This window comes from Taudactylus pleione, unplaced genomic scaffold (assembly GCF_031769625.1).
Source record: "Taudactylus pleione unplaced genomic scaffold, aTauple2 ptg000277l, whole genome shotgun sequence".
Classification (NCBI taxonomy): Eukaryota; Metazoa; Chordata; class Amphibia; order Anura; family Myobatrachidae; genus Taudactylus; species Taudactylus pleione.
The window spans coordinates 3,104,052-3,119,967 of NW_028284679.1; the positions used below are offsets into that span (position 1 = coordinate 3,104,052).

The 15,916-nt window shown below is 52.1% G+C and overlaps 1 protein-coding gene across 1 annotated transcript in view; it reads right to left on the minus strand.

The window, feature by feature from the left end:
* The window catches only part of RAB10 (RAB10, member RAS oncogene family), a 42,081-nt gene that overhangs the window by 14,211 nt on the left and 11,954 nt on the right, over nucleotides 1-15,916 (minus strand). The gene's annotated exons all lie outside the window — the stretch shown is intronic.

Here is a 15,916-nt window from a genome sequence, read left to right on the forward strand (position 1 = left end):
ACACAGCGAGCACAGTGTATGGAGCCTAGTGTTACAGCACAGGACACCTTCCCGTACACACAGCGAGCACAGTGTATGGAGCCTAGTGTTACAGCACAGGACACCTTCCCGTACACACAGCGAGCACAGTGTATGGAGCCTAGTGTTACAGGACACCTTCCTGTACACACAGCGATCACAGTGTATGGAGCCTAGTGTTACAGCACAGGACACCTTCCCGTACACACAGCGAGCACAGCGTATGGAGCCTAGTGTTACAGAACACCTTCCCGTACACACAGCGAGCACAGTGTATGGAGCCTAGTGTTACAGCACAGGACACCTTACTGTACACACAGCGATCACAGTGTATGGAGCCTAGTGTTACAGCACAGGACACCTTCCCGTACACACAGCGAGCACAGCGTATGGAGCCTAGTGTTACAGAACACCTTCCCGTACACACAGCGAGCACAGTGTATGGAGCCTAGTGTTACAGCACAGGACACCTTCCCGTACACACAGCGAGCACAGCGTATGGAGTCTAGTGTTACAGAACACCTTCCCGTACACACAGCGAGCACAGTGTATGGAGCCTAGTGTTACAGAACACCTTCCCGTACACACAGCGAGCACAGTGTATGGAGCCTAGTGTTACAGCACAGGACACCTTCCCGTACACACAGCGAGCACAGCGTATGGAGCCTAGTGTTACAGCACAGGACACCTTCCCGTACACACAGCGAGCACAGTGTATGGAGCCTAGTGTTACAGAACACCTTCCCGTACACACAGCGAATGGAGCCTAGTGTTACAGCACAGGACACCTTCCTGTACACACAGCGAGCACAGGGTATGGAGCCTAGTGTTACAGCACAGGACACCTTCCCGTACACACAGCGAGCACAGCGAATGGAGCCTAGTGTTACAGCACAGGACACTTTTCCGTACACACAGCGAGCACAGCGAATGGAGCCTAGTGTTACAGCACAGGACACCTTCCCGTACACACAGCGAGCACAGTGTATGGAGCCTAGTGTTACAGCACAGGACACCTTCCTGTACACACAGCGAGCACAGTGTATGGAGCCTAGTGTTACAGAACAGGACACCTTCCCGTACACACAGCACACACAAGGTACGGTAGTATACGATGCTAGGAGGGCTGTACAACACACAAGGTACGGTAGTATACGGTGCTAGGAGGGCTGTACAACACACAAGGTACGGTAGTATACGGTGCTAGGAGGGCTGTACAACACACAAGGTACGGTAGTATACGGTGCTAGGAGGGCTGTACAACACACAAGGTACGGTAGTATACGGTGCTAGGAGGGCTGTACAACACAAGGTACGGTAGTATACGGTGCTAGGAGGGCTGTACAACACAAGGTACGGTAGTATACGGTGCTAGGAGGGCTGTACAACACAAGGTACGGTAGTATACGGTGCTAGGAGGGCTGTACAACACAAGGTACGGTAGTATACGGTGCTAGGAGGGCTGTACAACACAAGGTACGGTAGTATACGGTGCTAGGAGGGCTGTACAACACACAAGGTACGGTAGTATACGGTGCTAGGAGGGCTGTACAACACACAAGGTACGGTAGTATACGGTGCTAGGAGGGCTGTACAACACACAAGGTACGGTAGTATACGGTGCTAGGAGGGCTGTACAACACAAGGTACGGTAGTATACGGTGCTAGGAGGGCTGTACAACACAAGGTACGGTAGTATACGGTGCTAGGAGGGCTGTACAACACAAGGTACGGTAGTATACGGTGCTAGGAGGGCTGCACAATACACAAGGTACGGTACTATACGGTGCTAGGAGGGCTGCACAACACACAAGGTACGGTAGTATACGGTGCTAGGAGGGCTGTACAACACACAAGGTACGGTACTATACAGTGCTAGGAGGGCTGTACAACACACAAGGTACGGTAATATACAGTGCTAGGAGGGCTGTACAACACACAAGGTACGGTAGTATACGGTGCTAGGAGGGCTGTACAACACACAAGGTACGATATTATACGGTGCTAGGAGGACTATACAACACACAAGGTACGGTAGTATACGGTGCTACGAGGACTATACAACACACAAGGTACGGTAGTATACGGTGCTAGGAGGGCTGTACAACACAAGGTACGGTAGTATACAGTGCTAAGAGGGCTGTACAACACACAAGGTACGGTAGTATACGGTGCTAGGAGGGCTGTACAACACACAAGGTACGGTAGTATACGGTGCTAGGAGGGTTGTACAACACACAAGGTACGGTAGTATACGGTGCTAGGAGAGCTGTACAACACAAGGTACGGTAGTATACCGTGCACAGAGGCTTGTGTGGGAGTACTGTGATGGGGAACATTGGGGCACTACATGGTGCAGAGGCTTATGTGAGAGCACTGTGATGGGGAACATTGGGGCACTACATGGTGCAGAGGCTTATGTGAGAGCACTGTGATGGGGAACATTGGGGTACTACATGGTACAGAGGCTTGTGTGAGAGCACTGTGATGGGGAACATTGGTGCACTACATGGTACAGAGGCTTGTGTGAGAGCACTGTGATGGGGAACATTGGTGCACTACATGATACAGAGGCTTGTGTGAGAGAACTGTGATGGGGAACATTGGTGCACTACATGGTACAGAGGCTTGTGTGAGAGCACTGTGCTGGGGAACATTGGTGCACTACAGGGTGCAGAGGCTTGTGTGAGAGCACTGTGATGGAGAACATTGCTGCACTACATGGTACAGAGGCTTGTGTGGGAGTACTGTGATGGGGAACATTGGTGCACTACATGGTACAGAGGCTTGTGTGAGAGCAATGTGATGGGGAACATTGGTGCACTACATGGTACAGAGGCTTGTGTGAGAGCACTGTGATGGGGAACATTGGTGCACTACATGGTACAGAGGCTTGTGTGAGAGCACTGTGATGGGGAACATTGGTGCACTACATGGTACAGAGGCTTGTGTGAGAGCACTGTGATGGGGAACATTGGTGCACTACAGGGTACAGAGGCTTGTGTGAGAGCACTGTGATGGGGAACATTGGTGCACTACAGTGTACAGAGGCTTGTGTGAGAGCACTGTGATGGGGAACATTGGTGCACTACAGGGTACAGAGGCTTGTGTGAGAGTACTGTGCTGCAGAACACGGATGCACTATAGGGCACAGACTTGTGTGGGGGCGCCATGATAGGGAACACTGATCCATTACAGGGCACCATGGGACATGCTGGGAAGCCGGGCAAAGGATAAAGCCAGAGACTATTTCATTATCACATGGTGGGGAATCGGTATGAAATACAGACGGGTTCAAATCCCGACGCCAGAAGCCTGAACGCTGAAGATCCAGACAGGGGTGGTAAGTATACTAACCCTACCTGCACAAGGGAATGTAAGCACCAGCAGGTGACATGGACATACTGCTGTGCCAAGGCACTGACATGACCAATGAGGACCGAGGCTATTGGCTCACGTAACTGCCAGTCATTGGGCACGAAGGTACACTCACTGACATAATGTATACAGAGTGTTTCCTCTGGGCGCTACAGTTTCCTCCAACATCCCAAAAACAGACTGATGGGTTCACTGGATTCTGACATGTTACACATATACCCAGAGATATCGGTGATACGGTGATCACAGGAGGAGCTCTCTCTGGTGAGAGACACTACAGTATTATAAGGAGGATCCCCCCAGCACGATGAGGAGAGAGGGGAGATAATGACTGGGCGATGTCTGCACATACTTCCAGCTATGACAGCATGCAGGATGGAGACTTTCCCCACTGCGGGGAGGAGGCCTCTCACTGATAGGACACTAACCATTTCCAGATATGGGAAACCAACCAAAGAGATTATGTCAGGAGTGTGGTCATTTATCACATCTGTCACATGCTAGTAACCTCTCCCTGAGACCATGTGTGGCGCAGCGCGCACCTTACAGCAGGAGGGGGAGCAGGCGCAGAGCGCACCTTACAGCAGGAGGAGATGGAGCAGCCGCAGCGTGCACCCACTGACAGGAGGAGGGGGAGCAGGCGCAGAGCGCACCCACTGACAGGAGGAGGGGGAGAAGGCGCAGGGCGCACCCACTGACAGGAGGAAGGGGAGAAGGCGCAGGGCGCACCCACTGACAGGAGGGGGTGGGGAGCAGGCACAGAGCGCACCCACTGACAGGAGGGGGGGGAGCAGGCGCAGAGCGCACCCACTGACAGGAGGAAGGGGAGCAGGCGCAGGGCGCACCCACTGACAGGAGGGGGGGGAGCAGGCGCAGGGCGCACCCACTGACACGAGGAAGGGGAGCAGGCGCAGAGCGCACCCACTGACACGAGGAAGGGGAGCAGGCGCAGAGCGCACCCACTGACACGAGGAAGGGGAGCAGGCGCAGCGTGCACCCACTGACAGGAGGAGGGGGAGCAGGCGCAGAGCGCACCCACTGACAGGAGGAAGGGGAGCAGGCGCAGAGCGCACCCACTGACAGGAGGAAGGGGAGCAGGCGCAGAGCGCACCCACTGACAGGAGGAAGGGGAGCAGGCGCAGAGCGCACCCACTGACACGAGGAAGGGGAGCAGGCGCAGAGCGCACCCACTGACAGGAGGAGGGGGAGCAGGCGCAGCGCGCACCTGACAGCAGGAGGAGATGGAGCAGGCGCAGAGCGCACCCACTGACAGGAGGAGGGGGAGCAGGTGCAGAGCGCACCCACTGACAGGAGGAGGGGGAGCAGGCGCAGCGCGCACCCACTGACAGGAGGAGGGGGAGCAGGCGCAGAGCGCACCCACTGACAGGAGGAGGGGGAGCAGGCGCAGAGCGCACCCACTGACAGCTGGAGGAGATGGAGCAGGCGCAGAGCGCACCCACTGACAGGAGGAGGGGGAGCAGGCGCAGAGCGCACCCACTGACAGGAGGAGGGGGAGCAGGAGAGGTGTACACAGACATACCATGGCCCCCAGGGCAGTTATTGGGTAGTACTGAAGTGATTCTCATTAGTATTGGTGCAAACCATAAAATGACTGAGGCAGCAGATACAGGGAAGCCCCCAGCTGCATCCTCTGCAATAACAGCATGGGCAGGCCATGAAAGACATAGGGGGGGGGGGGGGTCAGGTTCTTGTTCATCACGTCACTGTATAATGCGCAGAAGATAGGATCGTGTCGGCTCATTCCCACCAGCCCCTAACCATGGACCAGTCTGTGCAGGGAAGCTGGCAGGGGGCTTTAGCTGGGACACACTGGACTCATTCCAAAACAGCCGGAGAACGAAATCGCGTTTTAGTGGTCACAGGATACAAGAAGATGCGTTGTCTTATAAGGCAAGAGGTTTATTGCTCAATTCCTCCACAGCATAGTTATTAGTCAGAAGTACAGACCTCTGAGGCTAAGAGAATATCTACAAGCAGGGCTCACAGTCCCTATTTTTATAGCAAGAGCACACAATACAACAGGCTACAGCCCCTCCCCCCTCCCCCACCCTCTAGGGCAACTATCTCACAAAATAGAAGCGAATCTTACATTTCTACAAGGAACTAAACAATTTCCTCCTTTTCATTTAGTTATCACCCAAACCAGATCGCTTTCCGAAAATACAAACCGACTTCGCACAAAACGTAAATACAGCGAACGTGTCACAGGAACTGGTGGTAAATTGCATTCATCCTTTCATATACCAGCTTGGCTTAATCACATCTCACCACCTTCTGAGGAAGTCGCTAACACATGGAGGTGCGTACACACGGTACGATTAAAACGCACGATATGAACGAAAACGATCACATAGTTATCATTTATATCATGCATTTTTCGGTGCCTCCGACCTACTAACTACCTGCGATGCGCGGACGCGCATGGACGATAAATTCTATTGTCCATCGCCCGCCCATGCAGGCCAACCTGGTCACTATAGGGACACGCAATTTCGTTGCCCATCGTTGGTGGTGTGCTGAATGACTGATATCGTTGACTATCGTCCAGTGTGTATGCACCATTAAACTAAAGTATATACGGTGGAGCGCATTTCACAGAAAGTGTTGTTACACGAAGGCTTGGCGAGTCACAACCCATCCCTCACGGCTAGGCTGGGGCAACTACCATATTACTTCCGAAGTCAGGATAACAATTCCTTATATAAAACATTCCATAACTGTGCACAACGCATTAAATAGTACATGTTATAACACTATTACATATACATTTACAGTACATGGTGCTTAACGCCCATTGGGTAATTTAAAGATGGCACAAGGGTTAATCCCATCAGTGCCGCGGCAGACATTTTAAACACGTGTGCCGGGTCTTCACTCCCCTCTACAACTGAATAATTAAATCCAGACAGACTAAGGGCACCAGCATGGTGTGCTACATCCATAATAATGAAGACCCTTCCACCAGGAAATAATCGTATCTGAATGTTAAGTCAGCCCAGTTAAGTCTGTACAGGTGGAAATAACTGGCCCGCTACACTGAAGCCCACTGTTCTAATCTGCTTTATGCAAGTTCTAGATGATGAAAAGATGTGACCTGAATAAGTGCGCCACCTGTTGCCAGGAAGGTGCGGCTCATCGCCACCTGTTGCCAGGAAGGTGCGGCTCATCGCCACCTGTTGCCAGGAAGGTGCGGCTCATCGCCACCTGTTGCCAGGAAGGTGCGGCTCATCGCCACCTGTTGCCAGGAAGGTGCGGCTCATCGCCACCTGTTGCCAGGAAGGTGCGGCTCATCGCCACCTGTTGCCAGGAAGGTGCGGCTCATCGCCACCTGTTGCCAAGAAGGTGAGGCTCATCGCCACATGTTACCAGGAAGGTGCGGCTCATCGCCACCTGTTACCAGGAAGGTGCGGCTCATCGCCTGAATAAAGTTCCCTCCGCCAATAAGCAGAACTCACTGGGAAGTAGTTACTGTTGCAGCCACGTGTTTCACATAACTCTGATGTCAGAGGGAAACATTTCATCAGCAGGCACTAAGCTCATAGACATGTCATATTCTCAGAGAACACCTAGCATGTAGCAGTGTTAAGCGAGAACTAGACCCAGACAATGACATCTCACAGATAAAACTTCTGGTCATCCTACAGCTTTACTAAACGTATGGTCCCAACAGAGGATTTCTGCTATCTGGGAACCTTGCACAGCGGCTCCGGCTTCTGGAAGGTCTCGGACTGATACAAGACAGAGAATCAGTCCCTACTTAAATATACTTTCCCTACAGAGGGCGTTTACTAACCACGTAATCACATCGTAACTATTCACAGGTGTCAAAAAATAAAATCTATTTATACATTCATAAACCCAAACATATCTATATACACATGAGAATCCCTGCTCTACAGGTTATCAAAGCTGTGACAGAAAGTGCCGGGTGAGGAATGTGGCTGGTCACTGTAATGGGCGTAATACAGACAAAAGGACCAGTGTATATAGGAAATGATTCTCATACCTGAGCAGGTGGCCGGTATATCGGGATTCCTGATCATATGACAGCATGGGACACCGATAGACGTTGTACATCGTCCATTGATGCAGCGTTAGCTACGGTCTTACTCTCAGACCCCCGTGTTACTGCAGCTCCATTCCCCTGCCAACAATGCCTACCTACACTACAGGCCTGGAAACAGCATATGATCTCACCATCAGCTGGCACGGCTCATTCACATGTTACACCAAGCTCATATTTGTACTAGTGTAGAAGACCAGCTAGACGGGGAAAGGGCAGAGCGCTCCGCACAGCTTCCCAGGGGCAGCACACAAAGGGAAAAAGATTGTACTGAGAGAAAAGCAGAGGAAGTGAGAAAAAGACACAAAGGGTTTTTCTATTGGTATGAAAGAACGCACACTCAGCGGGCAACAAAAGGCCAGCTCGTCATTCATTGCAATACCAGAGATCAATGGGGGCAATTCAGCAGGGAATGTGCCGCGCATGGAATTGTGGGTAGAGCTTTAAAAGCCTATAAATCTAAATACTACCAAGAAGCTACTGAGTCTACAACAGCCGAACGCAGAGAGGCGCAGGAGTGGTGCACATCTTCATTATAACTGCATTCTTCACAGCAACCCAATGACATCTGCCATTAGCTCTAGCTACACTTCCCGTTCTATGTACATCTGTCAGAATCGGGTGCTTTGCTAGAACATCTGCTAAGAGGTTCGTGGCTAAAGAAAGCCGCCACTGAACAGAAGACTAACTCTGTCCAGCGGTGTGTATCGGGGGCAGTGCTGGGACCAGGCACTATGGAGGTGTGGGGGGTTGATGTGTTTTGAAGCGCCGGGACCAGGCACTAGGGGGGGGGGGTTTAGTGCCTGGTCCCGGGGTGGGGGTTTGCCTTTGGGGTGGGGGTTTAGTGTCATTGGGGGAAGAGTGTCGGGACCAGGCACTGGGGGGGGCGGGGGAGGTTTGGGGGGAGTGTTGGGACCAGGCACTGGGGGGGGCGGGGGGGGGGGGGGGGGGGGGAGTGTCGGGACCAGGCACTGGGATGGGGGGGGGGGGGCGGGGAATGTCGGGACCCGGCACTTGGGGGGAAAGGGTCAGGACAAGGCACTGGGGGGGGGAATGAGTGTCGGGACCAGGGAGTGTCGGGTCCAGGAATAGAGTTAAGGGGTGGCTCTGTCTAGCTAGAATAGTTCATTGGACACTGCACTGACTGGCTAAATGTCCTGTTAAGAGAAGACTATTGTAGTACAGAAACACAGCAGATAAAATTTTAATTAAGCATTTGATTAACCTTGTTCTCTGGGGTCAGTGGTGTCTTTTTGCATTCCTGTATTTTGGAGTTTCCAGAAACCGAATCCCTAGATCTGCTGGCCGAGGTGTAGAGGCCGTGTGCTGTGGTCTCTCTGCTGGCCGAGGTGTAGAGGCCGTGTGCTGTGGTCTCTCTGCTGGCCGAGGTGTAGAGGCCGTGTGCTGTGGTCTCTCTGCTGGCCGAGGTGTAGAGGCCGTGTGCTGTGGTCTCTCTGCTGGCCGAGGTGTAGAGGCCGTGTGCTGTGGTCTCTCTGCTGGCCGAGGTGTAGAGGCCGTGTGCTGTGGTCTCTCTGCTGGCCGAGGTGTAGAGGCCGTGTGCTGTGGTCTCTCTGCTGGCCGAGGTGTAGAGGCCGTGTGCTGTGGTCTCTCTGCTGGCCGAGGTGTAGAGGCCGTGTGCTGTGGTCTCTCTGCTGGCCGAGGTGTAGAGGCCGTGTGCTGTGGTCTCTCTGCTGGCCGAGGTGTAGAGGCCGTGTGCTGTGGTCTCTCTGCTGGCCGAGGTGTAGAGGCCGTGTGCTGTGGTCTCTCTGCTGGCCGAGGTGTAGAGGCCGTGTGCTGTGGTCTCTCTGCTGGCCGAGGTGTAGAGGCCGTGTGCTGTGGTCTCTCTGCTGGCCGAGGTGTAGAGGCCGTGTGCTGTGGTCTCTCTGCTGGCCGAGGTGTAGAGGCCGTGTGCTGTGGTCTCTCTGCTGGCCGAGGTGTAGAGGCCGTGTGCTGTGGTCTCTCTGCTGGCCGAGGTGTAGAGGCCGTGTGCTGTGGTCTCTCTGCTGGCCGAGGTGTAGGGGCCGTGTGCTGTGGTCTCTCTGCTGGCCGAGGTGTAGGGGCCGTGTGCTGTGGTCTCTCTGCTGGCCGAGGTGTAGGGGCCGTGTGCTGTGGTCTCTCTGCTGGCCGAGGTGTAGGGGCCGTGTGCTGTGGTCTCTCTGCTGGCCGAGGTGTAGGGGCCGTGTGCTGTGGTCTCTCTGCTGGCCGAGGTGTAGAGGCCGTGTGCTGTGGTCTCTCTGCTGGCCGAGGTGTAGAGGCCGTATGTTATAGTCTCTCTGCTGGCCGAGGTGTAGGGGCCGTATGTTATAGTCTCTCTGCTGGCCGAGGTGTAGGGGCCGTGTGCTGTGGTGTCTCTGCTGGCCGAGGTGTAGAGGCCGTGTGCTGTGGTGTCTCTGCTGGCCGAGGTGTAGAGGCCGTGTGCTGTGGTGTCTCTGCTGGCCGAGGTGTAGAGGCCGTGTGCTGTGGTCTCTCTGCTGGCCGAGGTGTAGAGGCCGTGTGCTGTGGTCTCTCTGCTGGCCGAGGTGTAGAGGCCGTGTGCTGTGGTCTCTCTGCTGGCCGAGGTGTAGAGGCCGTGTGCTGTGGTCTCTCTGCTGGCCGAGGTGTAGAGGCCGTGTGCTGTGGTCTCTCTGCTGGCCGAGGTGTAGAGGCCGTGTGCTGTGGTCTCTCTGCTGGCCGAGGTGTAGAGGCCGTGTGCTGTGGTCTCTCTGCTGGCCGAGGTGTAGAGGCCGTGTGCTGTGGTCTCTCTGCTGGCCGAGGTGTAGAGGCCGTGTGCTGTGGTCTCTCTGCTGGCCGAGGTGTAGAGGCCGTGTGCTGTGGTGTCTCTGCTGGCCGTGGTGGAGGGGTCATGTGCGGTGAACTCTCTGCTGGCCGAAGTAGAGGGGCTGGGGTCTCTCTGCTGGCTGTGGTAGGGGGGGGATCGTGTGTGGTGAACGCTCTGCTGGCCGTGGTGGAGGTGTATTTCAGAGCTTCTGTAAAGGTGTTACTAAGCTTGTCAGCAGAATTTAAGTTGGAGCCATCCTAGAAGTTATCATACAAGCAATGGTTACAGTACAGGCACAAGCCCAAATGACAGCCCATTCCGGCCAGCACATGATTGGGATCCATCAGATGTGGGCAGGGAGTGGTGGGCATTGTGGTCACATGGTTTATATAAAGGACCAAGCATATAACCAGACTGTCAGCCTGAGCGCCAGTTACAGTCCTGTAAAGTGTTGGTGCGCACAAGCCATGACCTGGCAGCTTTATTACTGTGTGACAGCAGCTTGCGAGGACATGGAAATGACAGAAGGGGAAGGCGCTCACGCTGCACGCCTGTACAGAGGACATAAATCTGCAGCGACACACTGTGACCAATTCAAGGAGACTTCCAATCATTACTGTTATACGTGGTACATGGTACAGAGAACTGAGCAGTCTACATACCCTGCAATGCAAACACACATGCCCACAGTATGATACCAGTCTCTGTAATAGAAAAAGCACCCACGGGTACCACATGCAGATACGGGGAGAACAGATGGGGCCCAGCTCAGAATAGAAGCCATTAGACAGCAATGTCACACAACATAATATAATCCACACCCCCCTCTACTTCCCAAACATGAAGAACATTGGCGGTCCCCTTCCCACCATTTGCCCCATGTTTTCCGGCTGCCCCAATGCTCGGTGCATTCAGCAGCTCCTGGGTGGGCAACGCTCTCAGTCCCAGCTGACTGGAAAAAGATTTGGTCAGATTCAATACGGTCCATAGTGTTCATTCCAGGTCCGGCGCAGGGCATGGCGTCGGACCGTAGAAAGGACACTCCAGCGTGCGACGAAGGTGCGTGCCTGCTCCCGAAAAGGTGTCTTAGCCACGAGAAAAGGGGGCGTGACTTAAAGGCACGCCCTCTTTCCATCACTCTTGGGGGCGTGCCCAGGACTTTCGGACATGCTGGGCTGCCACCAAGCTCTCCCCTCTGTGAATAGATGTTTTGCACATGGCATCTATTCACCGGCGGTGATCGCTGTGCCGCAATATTTCCACACCAGCCGGACACTGCGGTCCGCGGGTGGGGACGGCATGTGTCATGTTTTAGCGGGGCGCCACCAAAGAGAGCAGGGCCCTTTTGAAATCGGGCAGGCCGCCAGGGTCATGCTCGGCAGCTCATACAACAGAGAGGGGGCATGTATCTAGTGTTCCCGCTAGGCTGTTTTAGCAAGGCACCATACTCTGCCCGGTTTGAAAGCGATGAAATGCGCCCAGCCCCTATGGCGGCTCCCTGCTAAAACAGCTGTCGCCACCCATGGGCCACAGTATCCCGTTGGTGTGGGGTTCCTGTGAAACAATCACCAGCGACTAGATGCCGTGCGCATGCACACGCCATCTATTCACACTGCGGGGAGAGCTTGGGGGCAGCCCAGCATCTCCATGAGTGCTGGGCACGCTCACCACAGTGATGAATAGGGTTCGCGTCTCAAAGTCACCCCCCAATTCCTGAGCAGTCACACTCAAGTGCCCATTTCCAACAGGTGCCTTGCCCCCTGTGTGAGCAAGTAGCGTGAACACTATGTATCGGGCAAACAGATGGGGGAAGAATCAAAAAGGAGGATGGGGATAGTTATTAAATGCAGTATGGGGGAATTTCCGCCCAGTTGTGATGTCAGTGTCGGCAGTTCCTGCGGACGGGGGGTCGCCTGTACACACAGGCAGATATACCTATATATCTGCATGATATATCGCCATCGCCTGTGCTACAGGGCCGACCTGTCTGTGAACAACGTGCTTCAAAGATACGGGGTGTAAACCCCCCCCCCCCCGCCAATCTGGTACATTGTTCGAATTATGTAACAGCAAGTGTGTACTCTTACAGAGACGGAACCTGCATGCTGAAAGTGACATAATACATTAGCCTGCTTGCCCACATATGGTCACACGCAGACGTGTTGGGTACAGAATGCAGGCTCTCGGCATCCCAACAGGGTTAGAATGCTGACACCTGTCGGTAGGTATCCTAACCCTCTCCCTCCCCAGCCCTCCCTTATCAATGCCTGAACCTAACCTCCCCGCATCCTAAACCTAACCCTTCCCCCTAGGGTCTAACCCTAACCCTGCTACTTTCTTCAGGATGCTGGAAGCCAGAATTCTGTAGCCGGTAGCCCCTGCGCCGGGGTACTGAACGTATCCCCGCGCGCGCACGCACGATGGTCTCAATCACGCCTATCCGCTGTTTCTCAGCAGCTACAGCATGAAATATAGGAGCAATTTATAATATTAGACATTGGCCTCTCTCTGTTTTGTGTAACCCCCCAAAAAAAGACAATGCTGGTAAAAGCACAAAGCAGCAAAAACATCTGCAGCAGTGTGCTCGCTTCCATGCCTCTGGCCCATATTACTATTATTGGAATAAGCACTGTGCTCGCTTCCATGCATCTGGCCCATATTACTATTATTGGAATAAGCAGTGTGCTCGCTTCCATGCATCTGGCCCATATTACTATTAGTGGAATAAGCACTGTGCTCGCTTCCATGCCTCTGGCCCATATTACTATTATTGGAATAAGCACTGTGCTCGCTTCCATGCATCTGGCCCATATTACTATTATTGGAATAAGCAGTGTGCTCGCTTCCATGCATCTGGCCCATATTACTATTAGTGGAATAAGCACTGTGCTCGCTTCCATGCATCTGGCCCATATTACTATTATTGGAATAAGCACTGTGCTCGCTTCCATGCATCTGGCCCATATTACTATTATTGGAATAAGCACTGTGCTGCTTCCATGCATCTGGCCCATATTACTATTATTGGAATAAGCACTGTGCTGCTTCCATGCATCTGGCCCATATTACTATTAGTGGAATAAGCACTGTGCTCGCTTCCATGCATCTGGCCCATATTACTATTAGTGGAATAAGCACTGTGCTCGCTTCCATGCATCTGGCCCATATTACTATTAGTGGAATAAGCACTGTGCTCGCTTCCATGCCTCTGGCCCATATTACTATTATTGGAATAAGCAGTGTGCTCGCTTCCAGGCATCTGGCCCATATTACTATTAGTGGAATAAGCAGTGTGCTCGTTTCCATGCATCTGGCCCATATCACTATTATTGGAATAAGCATTGTGCTGCTTCCATGCATCTGGCCCATATTACTATTATTGGAATAAGCACTGTGCTGCTTCCATGCATCTGGCCCATATTACTATTAGTGGAATAAGCACTGTGCTCGCTTCCATGCATCTGGCCCATATTACTATTATTGGAATAAGCAGTGTGCTCGCTTCCATGCATCTGGCCATATTACTATTTGTGGAATAAGCAGTGTGCTCGCTTCCATGCCTCTGGCCCATATTACTATTATTGGAATAAGCATTGAGCTCGCTTCCATGCATCTGGCCCATATTACTATTATTGGAATAAGCACTGTGCTCGCTTCCATGCATCTGGCCCATATTACTATTATTGGACTAAGCACTGTGCTCACTTCCATGCATCTGGCCCATATTACTAGTATTGGAATAAGCACTGTGCTCGCTTCCATGCATCTGGCCCATATTACTATTAGTGGAATAAGCTCTGTGCTCGCTTCCATGCATCTGGCCCATATTACTATTATTGGAATAAGCAGTGTGCTCACTTCCATGCATCTGGCCCATATTACTATTAGTGGAATAAGCACTGTGCTCGCTTCCATGCATCTGGCCCATATTACTATTATTGGAATAAGCAGTGTGCTCGCTTCCATGCATCTGGCCCATATTACTATTAGTGGAATAAGCAGTGTGCTCGCTTCCATGCCTCTGGCCCATATTACTATTATTGGAATAAGCATTGAGCTCGCTTCCATGCATCTGGCCCATATTACTATTATTGGAATAAGCACTGTGCTCGCTTCCATGCATCTGGCCCATATTACTATTATTGGACTAAGCACTGTGCTCGCTTCCATGCATCTGGCCCATATTACTAGTATTGGAATAAGCACTGTGCTCGCTTCCATGCCTCTGGCCCATATTACTATTATTGGAATAAGCAGTGTGCTCGCTTCCATGCATCTGGCCCATATTACTATTAGTGGAATAAGCAGTGTGCTCACTTCCATGCATCTGGCCCATATTACTATTAGTGGAATAAGCACTGTGCTCGCTTCCATGCATCTGGCCCATATTACTATTATTGGAATAAGCATTGTGCTCGCTTCCATGCATCTGGCCCATATTACTATTATTGGAATAAGCAGTGTGCTCGCTTCCATGCATCTGGCCCATATTACTATTAGTGGAATAAGCTCTGTGCTCGCTTCCATGCATCTGGCCCATATTACTATTAGTGGAATAAGCACTGTGCTCGCTTCCATGCATCTGGCCCATATTACTATTAGTGGAATGAGCACTGTGCTCGCTTCCATGCCTCTGGCCCATATTACTATTATTGGAATAAGCACTGTGCTCGCTTCCATGCATCTGGCCCATATTACTATTATTGGAATAAGCTTTGTGCTCGCTTCCATGTATCTGGCCCATATTACTAGTATTGGAATAAGCACTGTGCTCGCTTCCATGCATCTGGCCGATATTACTATTAGTGGAATAAGCACTGTGCTCGCTTCCATGCATCTGGCCCATATTACTATTAGTGGAATAAGCAGTGTGCTCGCTTCCATGCATCTGGCCCATATTACTATTATTGGAATAAGTACTATGCTCGCTTCCATGCATCTGGCCCATATTACTATTATTGGAATAAGCAGTGTGCTCGCTTCCATGCATCTGGCCCATATTACTATTAGTGGAATAAGCACTGTGCTCGCTTCCATGCCTCTGGCCCATATTACTATTATTGGAATAAGCAGTGTGCTCGCTTCCATGCATCTGGCCCATATTACTATTAGTGGAATAAGCAGTGTGCTCGTTTCCATGCATCTGGCCCATATTACTATTATTGGAATAAGCAGTGTGCTCGCTTCCATGCATCTGGCCCATATTACTATTAGTGGAATAAGCACTGTGCTCGCTTCCATGCATCTGGCCCATATTACTATTATTGGAATAAGCAGTGTGCTCGCTTCCATGCATCTGGCCCATATTACTATTAGTGGAATAAGCAGTGTGCTCGCTTCCATGCCTCTGGCCCATATTACTATTAGTGGAATAAGCTCTGTGCTCGCTTCCATGCATCTGGCCCATATTACTATTAGTGGAATAAGCACTGTGCTCGCTTCCATGCATCTGGCCCATATTACTATTAGTGGAATAAGCACTGTGCTCGCTTCCATGCCTCTGGCCAATATTACTATTATTGGAATAAGCACTGTGCTCGCTTCCATGCATCTGGCCCATATTACTATTAGTGGAATAAGCACTGTGCTCGCTTCCATGCCTCTGGCCCATATTACTATTATTGGAATAAGCAGTGTGCTCGCTTCCATGCATCTGGCCCATATTACTATTATTGGAA